This window comes from Strigops habroptila, chromosome 7 (assembly GCF_004027225.2).
Source record: "Strigops habroptila isolate Jane chromosome 7, bStrHab1.2.pri, whole genome shotgun sequence".
In the NCBI taxonomy this organism is placed as follows: domain Eukaryota; kingdom Metazoa; phylum Chordata; class Aves; order Psittaciformes; family Psittacidae; genus Strigops; species Strigops habroptila.
Window position 1 is genome coordinate 65188685 of NC_044283.2, and position 14412 is coordinate 65203096.

Consider the following 14412-nt stretch of genomic DNA (forward strand, 5'->3'; position numbering starts at 1 on the left):
AGAACTTGAACATGTACTTTGCAGTGTGTGCAAAATGTTCCATCTTGCCAGCAATGACACCAAAAGATGTACATAACAAATCCAGAGATCCACATTGTGTGGATCTCTGGAAAAGCTGAACTCAAATCAGTGTTACTCTATCCTACGATCAGTACCACAAAAAACCAAAACAGAACAACTGATGCCCTTTTTAAGTATTTATATATTTAATCATAGGTCAATATTGACCATAAAAAAAGAAAAAGTATTTTTCAATGGGTTAAATGCCATTCAGTACAAGAGGTTGTTCATCTCTGGAAACAGACTTTGAGCTGGCCTGTCATCCCAGAGAGGGGAAAGAAGTTATTTTGTAATCAAACTGTATTTTTACAGCATAGAACAGGCAGTGGAAGGGAGACTCCTGAACCTGTTTTGACCTTCCTGGCAGAAGAAACAAATACTATAGACATGAGAAAGAACAATTAAGTTTCAACTGGACTTTCAAAAGTGCTCAACATTGGTTCAACCTATGTTTTGTTACTGACTACACAGTAAGGTCTGTGTGTCAACAATCACATTTCTGTGCTATATTTCTGTTGGCACATAGTTGTGCTGTAATAATAGAAGTATTTTAACTGGCAATAAACCAACACATATTTACAATATATGTGTGGGAAAGTTTTGAATTTCTTTAGGTAAAAGAGGAATGCTCTTCAGTAATGAATAACAAATGGCAAAGCCTTATTGCGCATGCAGATGCCTGTCGCAGTAACTTCACAAAGTGGAAGCTGTAATTCAAGTACATTTGTAATTGCTATTCCCATTGAAATATTTATTGAAATATGAGACCCAGGTATAAAATGACCCCAAGATAACGTAAGAGTTAAATGTTATTCTAGTCTCTCATGTAGTGTGGAACTATGGGTGAAATTGATGTGCCACTGCAGAAGCAATGGTTTATATTAACCAAACATTATTACATCTGATGAATGTTTAATTTTTTTCCTTCCATAAGAAGATCCTATAGTTCCCTAGGCAGGGACACCTTCCATTAGATAACAGACTTTGTTTTAAAAGTAGGTCTGTTATAATTTTGAGGGCTATAGCACAATACTGTACATCAGACTTTACCTGAGCAGGGTCTATCCATTGTTGTGTGACTGCCAGATCTTCAGCTTTTCAAAACATGTAGAAAAAGCCATCTACTTGCCCATATTTTCCATTTGCTCATCTTTAGATTATGACTCTTTTTTGGTGCTTTAAAATGAAACTGAACTGTGTGGTTATTCTTTTCGGGAATGGATTGTAAATTTTCAGGCCCCATCTCTTTTGATTTAATATTTCAAGGTACAGAATATAAGCCTATCTAGCTGCTTTTCCAAAGACGTGGGCCAGCTGCCTGCATCCTGAATCTGTTGTTGCTGATGACTTTCCTAACTATCTTCCACATTCCCTCCTGAGTAAGACACAGTGCTCACCAGTGTGTTTTCACATCCAAGGCTTTGTGTTCTTCCTCATTCTGTTGCGCAGCCTTTTTGCTTTCAATATGATCTTTTAGAATGGATTTTTCTCTGATTTACAGGATCCTAATCTTGCAATCATGCAACCTAACTAGCTGCACTGTTCAAGATCTGACGATTCTAATCAAGTCAGAATGATTCTTGAACCTTGATGATTCTTGAACCTCTGGAGACTAGTTTGGAAGATAAGTAATGGTATCTTGATTTCTTTTCACTAGTCATATTCTAAGCAGAAGAATTTAGGAATTTTACCTCAAGGTGAGATTTCACAAAACTGGAAAGGTCAGTGTAGGTGGATGACTGTGTATGCAATCTGACAGAATATTTAAAGGAATTACATTGAAGCTGATCTTCTTATAGCTTGGTATGACAAAGAACAGGAGGAGAATGTGTCTCTTGTCAGCTGTTGGCTTTAGTAGGTTATTGTGACCTCTGTTTTTTGGTGAACGACGGAAATTAGGTCTCCACCACTGGGGAGCCTCCAGAAAGTGCTAAAGTATAATTGTTTACCTTAAAAAAAAAAAAAGAAGAAAAAAAATCTGGATTTCGTAGAGGCAGAAGAGCAAGGAGAGCAGGGCAGAAGTTTCTATGCTGAAGAGTCTATTTGAGTGCCTGTTGAGAAAAGCTATTTAAACTACCTTGTTGATGCAGAAGAAATGGGTGAAGATTGGGAATGAAGAAGTTATCATTAGTTTGAGCAGAGAATTTTGGTTTGACAGAGTTTTTGTGCTCACTTGCCTGAAGAGAAACCTGCTGCGGAGGGTACAAGGCAAAGGAAAAGCATCTGAGTGAAGAGCATTTGCTTTATAGAAAATTTGTCTTAGGTCCTGTGACTCTTTTCCTGCCTCCTCTTCTCCCGGAGACAAATGCATATGAATTTTGCTCTAGATTTGTTTGTTTACCAATTATTAATGCTTCAGTAGTCCACAGCCTTGGTACTAACTGTTGATCAGTGCACCTTTGGCCATGGGAAAGCACGGCAGCTCAAATCAAAGAAGTGGTTAGTTCATTCTAACCACTGTATGTTCGGACACTGAAATACTTGGGCTTATTTTCTCTGGATAATATTCCTCCTCTTTCCTTGGAAACAGCGACAGGTGGGTACTTAATCTACCACTGTCTTTGATTAAACAAGCAATTTTCTTTTTCAAACAAGTTATGCCTGCGAGAACAGTTTAAATGTGTATGGAACATGCATTATTTGTATTTTTTTATATATATATATTCTGATCAGACTGGAATTATGCTTATGTAAGTAATGGAAGAAAATCTGCACGTTTAAGAATGAAGTGTGATAGCTTGGTAACCTTATGATTTGCTTTTGTTATTTTATTTATTTGCCTGGCTGTGACTTGCACATGAGCAGCCTGCTTCTAAAATGCTTATTTGCAGATGTCACTTTAAATATTATTTTCCAAGAGTTTATTTTTCTTAGAAAACAGATGTCTGTAATTACCTTCTTTGACCTTCGAGACTTATCAAAGTCAAATAGGTAATCATCCAATCAGACGGGCTATCATTATCAGAAGAAAAGTAATTATAATCTGAATATGTTTGAACATGATTATTACAAGCCTTAAACAGTTACACTTCTGATTGGGGCAGAACTAAAGACATTATCACTTCATAATTCACATGATGTAACTTCACTTATCCTTGTAATTTTGGAATATGAAGAGCTAAATTTACTGAACAGTGCGGTTCTTTAAACTTGGGAAAAGAAAATAAGAACTGAATACCCTCTCTAAAGCCAGAAGGAGGGTTCTCAAAATCTTTATACTGAAATTAGGGAAAACTGTTTTTACGAACATGAGAACTAAAACACAGTACTAGAGAAAACTCAAAAAGGGCTGAGGAGTACAGGATGTATTTGTGTATGAAAACGCACTTGGAATGTTTTACTACTCTGGATCCAATTTAACAAAGCGCTGAGAGTCTCCTTGGCTCTCTGCATTTGTATCATCGGGTCTGTGTCTCCTGGGATGCGGCCCAAAGCTCGTCTATATCTCCTTCAGTGCATATCTTCTCATACTTGGGGCAGTGGGAGTTAAAGCATGCTTTGCTGAGCACAGCCTGAAGGGCAGAGTCCTCGAGCAGGCCTTGGCTGAGGCCACTGACGGGGTGGCTGGCAAGCTCACCATGGGCTGGAACCAGCTGAGCCAGGAGCTGCTGCTGCGGGAGGTGGAAGGACACCGCTGTAACCCCTTGCACGGGAGGCTGGAGGCAGGTCTTAGTTTCGTTCGTGGCAGTTTTGGAAATCGTGCACATAGGGAAATTCGTCCTTTAAAATAGGAAACTGCAGTAATGTGAAAAAATGAAGTGAAGCAGAAGAAAATGTTGCTAATGGGAGAATGGAGGCAAGAAGGGGAGAAGGAGAATTCTTAAATGCACAGAGTTGTCCATGCTAGATGTTTGGAGCTGGGGTGGGATGCTTTTACCTGATCTGACAGGTAAAAGCTCAAAGCTCAGAAGTTACACTAACTTCATAGTGAAAGAATGGTTTATTTTAAAGGAAAAATCCTGAAAGGATTGTACCTGCTGAAGTTTGTGTGGGTCTGAACAACAACCTGATCATGTTCAGTTGCTGAATTTTCCTGTCCCACAAGAAATAACTGCGATGGTTGACTTCACAAAGTGTGAGCTAGCAGAGCTAGTACCAACCTGATAGAAAAATGCTCACCAGGGGATAGTCAAGATTCTGCTCAGTGTATTTCAGCACTATGCTGTATGTTCAAATGGGCTGGAACAGAATGGTCCTTCTGCTTAGGAACCGGAATGCTTTTCCCCAACATAAAAAAGACACAAGTTCTACTATGCTGGTCCTGCACAAAATGGGGGTGTGCAGTAGGGGCTGCCTAATTAAGCAGTTTCAAAGAGGGCAGAAGCTTTCCAGGTCACTGGGGAAATCTGTTAGAATAATCAAACTGCACTGTTGGCCATTTCTTGGGTCCTGCGCATACTGGGGAAAAATTACCAGCGTTAGATTCCCTGTGGACCAGTTGAAAATCAAATCATTTCATAAGATGAGGAAACAGATTCTTTCATGGCAGGATATGGCCCGTGGCAATATGAATGGGTTTTGGTTTTCTGCTTGGGACATGCTTCAGAGCTTCATAGAGACTCAGAAGGAGTCTTTTTACACCTAGAAGACGTCTTGGTGCTCACCACACCTCTGAAGTGGAATCAATAGTCTTACACATGATTTAGAATAAGCTGAAGGCAACCAATCTGTAATTAAAGCAAATGAAATGGCAGTTGTTCTGCAAAGAGAGAAACTACCTTAGGCATAACCACCGAGACAAGAATTTGCTTGGAGGAAGGGGGGGAGGCAGGAGAGTGGAAGTTCTGCAGAACTATCTAACTCCCTCAAAACTCAGAGGTCTGCAGATTTTAAAAGGGCTTCATTCCCATTACAGCAGGTTTATCTGTAAGCTTACCCATATTTCAAAACCACTGCATGGGCTGGATGAAAAAGCGTAACCATTCCCGGAGTCAACAGCATGATTTAACATTTTTCAGAACTGAAAAGGGAGTCTGTGGCTCTTTCAGCTCTGCCATGTTTCAGAGCCCTTTTGATGTTGGACTCCACTTTTAGAACTCACTGGCTGACACAGGACACAAATGATATTGCTAGCTTGCTATGGGAGAGATCTAAGCTCTCCATGGAGAAATTACTTGCACTATCAGAAATTTACAGCAGTGACTAAACTTACACAATTTTTCCGTCAGTAGCTATATGAAAGGGAGTTTGTAGGAAGGAGATGAAGTGCATCCCTGTGACGGGGACTTTGGATTCAGGAGTTCTCAGGACGTGGTGCTGCATGACTGGTGAGATTGGTATTGTGACATTGTTGCTGCTGTGCTGAGGTCTAGGCATAAGCACAATCCTGCTGCTGGTGCCTGTAGACAGTGTTGCAAGTGATTCGTTATCTTTCCATGCAGGAGAGCAGGGAAGTGGCTGTTCAGTCAAAAATGTGGCTGCTGGTAAAAACATGGTTGTCATTTTTCCTCCTTGCTTCTCAGTAGAAATATCCTATTTCCCTGGAAGGAGGAACACAGAGAGCAGAATTAGTCTCTACTGCAGCTAAAAGCTTCCATGATATTAGAATAATGTATGATTTGCAATTTTAGTTTCTAGTAATGAATTGGAACAAAATGTTCATATTCTAGTCCAGCCGCTCCGCATCAGGGATGAACTAGAAATACCCCCTCCTGATTTGCTAAAACAAAATTGGGAGAGAAGACAAAAGAAAGCTCTAGAGTGACTTGGTCAAGGTAGAAATCAATTTGGGTTTTTGTCGTGAAAATGTTCTGATTAAAATTAGGTAAGTCATTTGTTGTGTTGCTTCATTATTTTCTTGCTGGCTTAAGTCAGCCTCAGAACTGATGTTAGGGATGCAGACAGGGAGTGTGTCTGATATCCCAGCCAGTCACAGATGAAATTACTGGGCATACAAAACCATGTTTTGTTTGGGCCTTATGGAATTGATTCCTTTAACCATTAAGAGAAGTGAAGCACTAGAAGCAGTTACCTCCAGTAGCATGGTCTTCATGGCGAAGAACTGTGAAGAGCTGGCAGAGATGAGAGAATTCCTTGTTGCTGATTGCTAATGCAGGGTCTGAGGCACTGAACTAGAGATGTGAGTGACCATATTTCAGAAGCAGAAAGTGAGAAAACCAATGAAGTGTAGGTTATTTGAGAGGCAAGAGACAGCTCATTAGAGCACAGGATTGATTAAAAGGCAGGCTAGGGTTTCTGAACAACTGCTTTTTGTTCCTAGTGCATTCAGAGAATCACAATTTTATACACACATGTATGTATTTGTAGCAGAGAAATCTATCTTGCCAAAAACATATTCAGCTTGTATCATATTTCTCTTGCAGTGGCCTTATGAAGCAATATATTGCAATTGCGGCCCAGGGTAAAGGGGAAACCATGTATTTAATCAACCAGCTTCATCTGGTTTCTTTTTCTGAATTTGCAGTACTCTCAAATTTGCCTTGCTAATGCCATCCCTGCATAAGTGCAACCTGGTATAAGCTTGGAGAGTATTTTTTCAGGATTTATCCCAGGATCGCTAAAGGATTCAATCAATAAAGCTTGGCTGTTCCTTCTAACTTCTTTCTTGTCTATATATCAGTTTACTTTAAAGAGAGCCTATAAAATTCTTGGATGGAAAGGAGCTCTCCCCAGGCATTGCACTGTTCACAAATAACTGGAACTCATGTCAACAATTTATCACATAATGAAGAATTTCCTGTGCACTGTCCATTTTCCAGCCACTTAATTCCTTGATCAAAAGTCAAAACCAGGTGAGATATCTCCCTTCAAAAGCATATTCATAAATTCTTCTTACAACATCTTTACAGAGGTTCTTGAGCTAAAACCAATTCTATTTTATAGTTGTATTACTCTGCAACAATTAAAGCGATGCTGTGTATATGCAAACAACTTTCTAATTATTATTTCACTTTTGTCTTATTTGGAGCTTTCTCACATTTCTTTTAAGACCATGAATATTTAGATTAAGGAAGAAAACATTTGGGTTATGATTGAGTGAGTGGAAATTGTTTTACTGACAATTTTTTAATACATTTTTTTTCTTGTTTGTTAACAAGCTCAATACCTGTTCATACCTTTCAGGCATTTTCAGTTTCCTTCATGTGCAATTTCTTCCCTTCTCTCTCACTTTTTATTTATCAAATGCAATCACAGAAGCCTTTTTGCAAAGACTCACCTTGACAACTCACTGCAGCCTGTGGCTTTTGTCACTGCTCTGCCTCACTACATACCCATACATTCATTTACCTGGACTGAGCTTCATCTTCTTGGAGGAATCAGGCTTTCATTTCCTTCATTTTCATTGTCTTACTTGCTGGGTTACAGGTGCTTACCACAGATTTTTTCCACAAAAGGATATTTTAACTTGGTCTGAACTGTTTTTATTGTCTCCCCTGCTCCTTCTTGCCCCCAGAGCTACCTGTGGCCACACACTTCCTTTCTGAAGAGGGAGTCCTTCTGGGCATATCAGGAAAGTACCCGTAGAGATTTACTAGAAACAGTACTATAATTAGAAATTACTCCTGTTTTGAATATGTTATACTACAGGCAGCTGTTGAACTTCACTATGTGGTCCATTCTCTAAACTGCTTACATTACAGGTTATGCAAATTAAATAACTGATATACCCTCTTTCTTTTTAATATTAACAGTTTGGAATAATAGAACTAGTATGTGTCTCCCAATTCAAAAGCATTCATGCTTTGGAGGCAGTGGCATCTGCGTCCGAGAGCCAAACCTTCCATGCAGTAGTGAGGCTTGAAATGTCTGAAGTAGTGCACATGCTGTCCTTTAACAGAGTAATGTCATGTCTTTAACTTAAAACAATCTACAATTCAAACTGAAATTTAGATTCACCAACAATAGGATTTCCACAGAATTATTTAATCACTAAGAGAATAATAGTATTCCATGCTCAAAATTTTCAGCAGCTGAAAGCAGCAGAAATTTTGTCACCTAACTTCTCTGGAGAAAATTACATGGAGAACATTGAGGACATGGGTTTCCAGGGAAGCTGCATATTTGTATGATTATATGTTGGTGTAAGTCAAAACTGAATTTGTCCTACAGGGTTTTTTAACGCACCTCTTATATACAACAGTTGATGTTCTCTGAAAAAGTTACTTTCTAGTTCTTATTTATCATACATTTACTTATTTTCAGTGTTTTCTTATGAACTACCTAACCGACCTTGAAACATGTCTTTCAAAAAACTAAGCTTCTTTTTCCTTTCATTCCTCTCTTCTCTGTGCTGTTTTCCATTTCTTCCGCAGAACTTACTTAGGTACTTGTGCATAAAACGTAGTCACTAGTTAAGCTTAAATTTGGGGTGCATTGATGTTTGTGTTGCTCGGATCATGAATGCAGTGATCACCTCCACTTGCAGGGGTATTTGTTCAAATCATGGATTGCTCAGAGTGTACAAAACTGACTTCCTCTTGGATGAAATTCAATCAGTTGGGCACAGGCACCACACTTTAATGTACTCCAAACACTAACGGGCATTCAGTCTATAGAATCAACCAGAGCTAGTGTTCTGCGTGGGCCAGGGAGAGGCAGAGGTGGCACAGGATTCTTTCAGATTTCACTAATAAAGGCCTGACAATGAGCACTGTAATGAAACAGCTGTTTTAGTAAGGTAGAATAAAAAGAAGACTACAGAGAGTGAATAAATCTTAGGCCTTTCAGCTGCTGGGAACCCCAATTTTGTCCATCTGGAGGGATGGATTTTTCCCATGGCACGCTGCACAGATTCTGTCTGTGGAGAAGTTTCTCTTCCCACCCATGCCATGGTACCTTTTATATTGTGGACCAAGCAGCATCATTTATCTTCCCCTGACAGGCTGGAACACTATCTGTGTTACAGCATCCACCAGTGCACAGCACAGGCTGGTGTGGGAGACACCATCACCATGGAGGCTGCTCATGCTAACACACAGGCTTCTCAAACCTGAAGCACAAGGCCCAAAAGAGCAGTTATGGCTTGCTCAAGATCGCTGACTTCTTGAATATGACGTCTTCTGCAAGGCTCCCAACACAGCTACTCCAAAGTAAAAGTGCTCTGGATGCATACAAGGTAGCTGTCAGATTCTTGGTGCCAAATCTTTCCTTTTACAAGTATGTTCCTATCAGTCCATGCTACTGCATAATGTACACAATAGCCCTGATTTATTAAAAAAATACTGTAGTTTTCATTTCTGGTTTTGCACAGACATTACAGAATCATGCATCCTAAAAACTTCCTTGTCTTGTCCAAAAGCAGCAATTTGTCTTGGAGTGGTAGTGGGGATTACAGTTGTTCTATATACGTTGTGTGCCTTTAGCTTCCTCTGAAGTGAGAGAGCTGATTTTGCAATATTTTAATCTGCTTCCTCTCTGAAGTTATTGACCTTTCTGTCATTTGCTGAGATTAATCATAATTTACTAATTCTGCATGGATTTTTCTCTGTTACCATGAAAGATAGATTCGTTTTCACCTTCCCTTCTAATTCTAGATTGACTTGACATTGTGCATGTCTACTACTACTGCAGAATTCTTTACTCTGTTTTAAACAACCCCAGTGGCTTTCCTAAGGAATCCAAACTCAATTAAGCAGCTTATCTAATCCTCCTTTAAAAGTTCATCTGTTCTGCATCACAGCTAATCTTGAAACTTGGCATGACACTATGCACAATTTATTTTGCATTATCATGCTGTACTCTTCAGAAAGCGTGACAGGAGGGTTAGTGTTCACCTAAAAGTGACTGGACACATTTTCAAAGCATAGAAGACCGAGACCTGTTAAGCCTCTAACTTTGCCTCAAGGAAGTCCCTGAGCTACAAACAGTTTATGAACATGGCCAGTATATAGTGATGCTCTTCCTCTGCACACTGTGTTGATTGCTGTTGCAGAGACACCATACTGGGCCAGATGGACTTTTTGTTAGCTTCTCTGTAGTTATTCTAATGTATTTTATGAAAAAAGGATTATCCAAATTTGAAAAGAAGCTATTCATAGCATGCTATAAATAGCATCATTTATATTATCACTGAAGTTATAGCAAGTAGATGGAAATACAGTGTTAAATTTCTTAAATTATGATATCTTGGTTTATTGGAAAAATGGCACTGCACTGGCACAGGGTGCCCAGAGAAGCTGTGGCTGCCCCATCCGTGGCAGTGTTCAAGGCCAGGTTGGACACAGGGGCTTGGAGCAACCTGGTTTAGCAGAAGGTGTCCCTGCCTAATGGGAAGAGGGGTTTGGAACTAGACGAGCTTTAAGGTCCCTCCCAACCCAAACCATTCTATCATTCTGTGATCCTGTAGCTTCCATCAGATCATGTTGGATCTGAATGTTTGTAGCATCATAAGCACAGACAACATTTCTTAAAAGAGGAATTCAGTTGAATCAGGATTGTGTCTTGGCTGAAATCCCACAGTCTCACTTAAAATATGAGCCCTGGTTTTAAGTGTGCTTGTATCATTACATCCTTGTGCTTCCAAACATCTTCATCTCACTAATTGGACAGAATATCTTCTCTTGTGACCACATCTGGGACAACAGGTTTTGAACCTCTGTTACATATTCTAATATCAATAGCCTTGTCTTTCGCATGATATTTACTGACAGCTCTTCAACTTAATGAGGATTAAGAACCTGTTTCAAGGAGGCTCTTGTTGCCCTGATATGTGTAGCTGACAAAGAAAACAATCAGTTGCTTTGGAATAATTTTCAGCTCTGAGAATGATGAATATTTAGCAAACAGTAAATAGTTAGCGTTAATGAATCCAACATTTAGCTGTTCAAAAGAAAAGTATTTTTTCATAATACAGAGATGTAAGAACACTAATTAAATTAATTTATTTCTTAAAAATGTTCTCTAAAATCACGAAGTGTTTCTATTGACACTCATTTCTGAGAATAATTGTATGCGTGTATCTATCCACACTCTATCCACACACAACTATTTTTGGAGTTACACTGTTACGACTGCAAAGTCCAGTATTCAAAATTAAGGTGTATCATAATTAACACTTTCTATTTAACCTATTTAATTTTCTGCTTTTTGTATTTTCCATTGTGGCATACAATATAAATATCACTGTATTCTATTGGTTTGGGGTTTTTTCTCCTATTTGTCTCTCTCGGTGTCTAGGATGGATGGTGTTAAATGGAAATAAGTCGGTGCGTCAAAACACAAGCCTGTAACTTGGAAGGTGCAGGTAACGCTGACAATGCTGTAAGGGTTCCAGTTCTGATACAGCATGGTCTAAATGTGTGCCCAGCCTCCCTAGAGGGTTTGTACAATCAGCACTGAACCCTCTGCCACATTTCCATGGCTGCTGAACCTATATGGCAGAGTTATGGAACTGCTTATTTGTAATACAGCCACTTTTGCTCTGAAGACTTACTGAGGTATTCTTTAGGGCTTTCTTAAATGTGTTGCCTATTTATTTGTTCAGTATGGCCTGAGGGCTTCCTTACAGGTGTGCATCCATAACATGTCCGAGTGTTTCATAAACACAGGAGTTTATGCTGGAGAATGTTAGGGAGGTTGCTTGTCAGGGACAATTGCTGTGCAAGGTTCCCACGTGTGCACAAAAGGAGGCCTTAATACTGTTTTATAGAGGACAGAAACAGATGTAAAGATATTAGAAGTATCCATTAATTGCAAGCATCTGATTTTATGTGCATAAGATCTGAGTTTTTAGAGTACTAAATACATAGCACTTCAGTAAGTTGACTGCACAAGTCCCACTAGTTACACCGAAACTGTGACTACAGAGTGTGTCTGAAAAACTCATCACAGGTGACTGGAACTACAATTACACGGAAAACTTGGGGCAGGAATAAAAGCAGCGTATATTTTAGCATGGTATTCTTCAGGTGTCTTAACTGTGACATAATCCTTTCTCTTCCTGAAAGTCTCTGCTTCACTTACTATTTTCCATTTCCAGCAACAAATGAAGCAGAAATGAAATGGAGAACAGATTTTTGTGCTGTACGACTCTGTCTGTTACCAGAGCTGCTCTATTTGTAAGGGCGTTGTGGAAAAATTAGCACATGATCCTACAATTAGTGTCATAACACATACACAAAAAAGGCTGCACGGTAACACTAATTCTGGCATTTGCTAATATTGGAGTAGATAGTTTGGCAAAGCTTTCTGTTGTCTTTGGGAGATGCTGTTCTGCATTCATCGCATAATGTCAGATTGGCATCTGCAATTCTGTAACTTTAGATCTCTTGCAAAAACTTGGATTTGTTATGGTGCGTGTTCCTCACATATACTGCAAAAAGGCTTTGGAGTGGGTTCCACATGCAGCTGGGGTTCAAGTGTAGCAGGGGCTGCTCCAGGCCTTGCAATGACAGCTTTTGCCAAAAGAACAGCTGTGGCCCTTTATACCCTGTCTTCTCCAACCTGTCTTTCTCCTAGTCCTCTTTTCCTTCTCTGCCCTCATTCCATGCTATTCTCTTCACCTACTCAGCTTTTCCTCCTTATTTAATCCCTCCAGGCTCCCTCTTCCAGTCCTTGACCAATCAATACTAATTCCCATCTTCCTGACTCCTCACTTCTCTGGCCTTTTTCGCAGTGACCGATTCTAGACTCACTCTTTGCCCACTTCCTAATGCCTACTGCTCTTGAATACCATCTCCTTTCTTTAGACATTTTGTACAATTTTGGTTCCTCCCTCCTCTTCCATCAGTTCTTGGTCCTACTACATCAGACTAGCTCAAAGATATTCTATCATCGCATCATGCCTAAATGCATATCTGCCCTCTGTTTTGCAGGTCCACTGTTTCTTTATCTACTGCAGATACCTTAATGAATCAGTTCCTTGCTCATCGTTAACTTCCCTTCTTGATTCACACTCTTACACTGCTTGTCAGGATAGTTCATGTCTGTTTCTTTCCCTACCCCAGTTTTTAGACTGACTCTGTCGCCAAACAAGGTCCTTTTTCAAAACTGCAGTCATTCTTGCCTTACTCTTGACCCCTCTGTAGCTCATTCAGGAAACTGTATTACCTAACTCCAGTTTGTATGTTTGGAACTTGAGGACTTTGATTAGCTACAACTTAAAAGTTTTGGGAGAACTTATGAATTTGCTTTATCATTGAATTGTACTGATTTGTGGTGTCAGCTAGCCGGAAAGTATCACAACCTCTGACGGTGGCCAGTGAAGAACTGACGATGCAAATAGCTTTGCACACTAGAACAGTATTATTGAACAGTAAGTTGACAGAAGTCAAGGAGAACTGACTCTCGGATGATCCCACTGAAAGGTTTTGAAGAAGATTGAAGCATTCGTCCAGGTTCAGAAGGGAGATGACAGTGATAATGCTCCCACTTTGAATCTTAGCTGCAGAAAATAAAGGTTGAAAAGAATGTGTAGTACTAAATATTGAGCAGCCCTGTTAATAATATATTTGATCATCTCTCCTCAACTTCTGCTCATCATTGAGATTTTTATTTATCTTTTTAGTAGCAAAAGACATATGTGATACATTTTGAAGCACAGGCTTTTGATAAGCACAAGTGAGGGTTAAGTGTCTGACCTTCCTTGACTTCCTATGGGATATAAGCATTTGATGGCTGATCACATAGTTGTGAAACTTTTCCCTGCATCATCAAATATGCTGGTATAAAGCAAAATAATCCAACTCTTGTATAGAACTCTAGTTGTTAAAATAATACAAATATGCTTTTAAATGTAGCTTGTAATACTTCAGTTTTAATAAACGAGAAGTAATCAGTTTAGAAGCAGTGCTATAAAAAAAGAGCAATGGAATGTAGCAGCAGTTCTGATGTGATGTCTTTGTAATGATTTTTTTAAGAGAGTGAGTTGATTGCAATGGGGTTTGACTTAACCTAGATAAGAATTAGAGATTTTGCACTTCTGCAAATAATACCAAATGCAAGAGGACTCTTGAGAGCTAGAGAACTTACAAAGTATTAGTGACTTAATCATCTCAGCAGCTGGTATGCTAAAAGGAAATTATTTTTCAAATTACTTTTCCAGGATTGTATTCTTACACATGTAAATGTAGACACATGCATGCGGAACAGCATGTGTGTGAATAACGCCAGTCCCTTTAGTGATACATGTATATGTGCGTTCAGGAAAAACATGTCAGAACTGGACTTGAAAATGCTGTATTATAGTGCAAACAACAGGAATCATAGAACCATAGAATGATTTGGTTTGGAAGGGAACTTCAAAACCATGCCATGGGCAGGGACACCTTCCACTAGAGCAGGTTGCTCCAAGCCCCTGTGTCCAACCTGGCCTTGAACACTGCCAGGGATGGGGCAGCCACAGCTTCTCTGGGCACCCTGTTCCCATGCTTCACCATCCTCACAGTGAAGAAT

General features: G+C 39.5%; 1 protein-coding gene across 1 annotated transcript in view; it reads left to right on the top strand.

Annotated features, from left to right (window-relative positions):
- The first annotated feature begins 2472 nt into the window (after nt 1-2472).
- The window catches only part of MAML3 (mastermind like transcriptional coactivator 3), a 290322-nt gene continuing 278382 nt past the window's right edge, over nt 2473-14412 (top strand). Inside the window, exon 1 of the mRNA XM_030491520.1 lies at nt 2473-2596. The gene's annotated coding sequence lies outside the window, so the exon portion shown is untranslated. The remainder of the gene's footprint in view (nt 2597-14412) is intronic.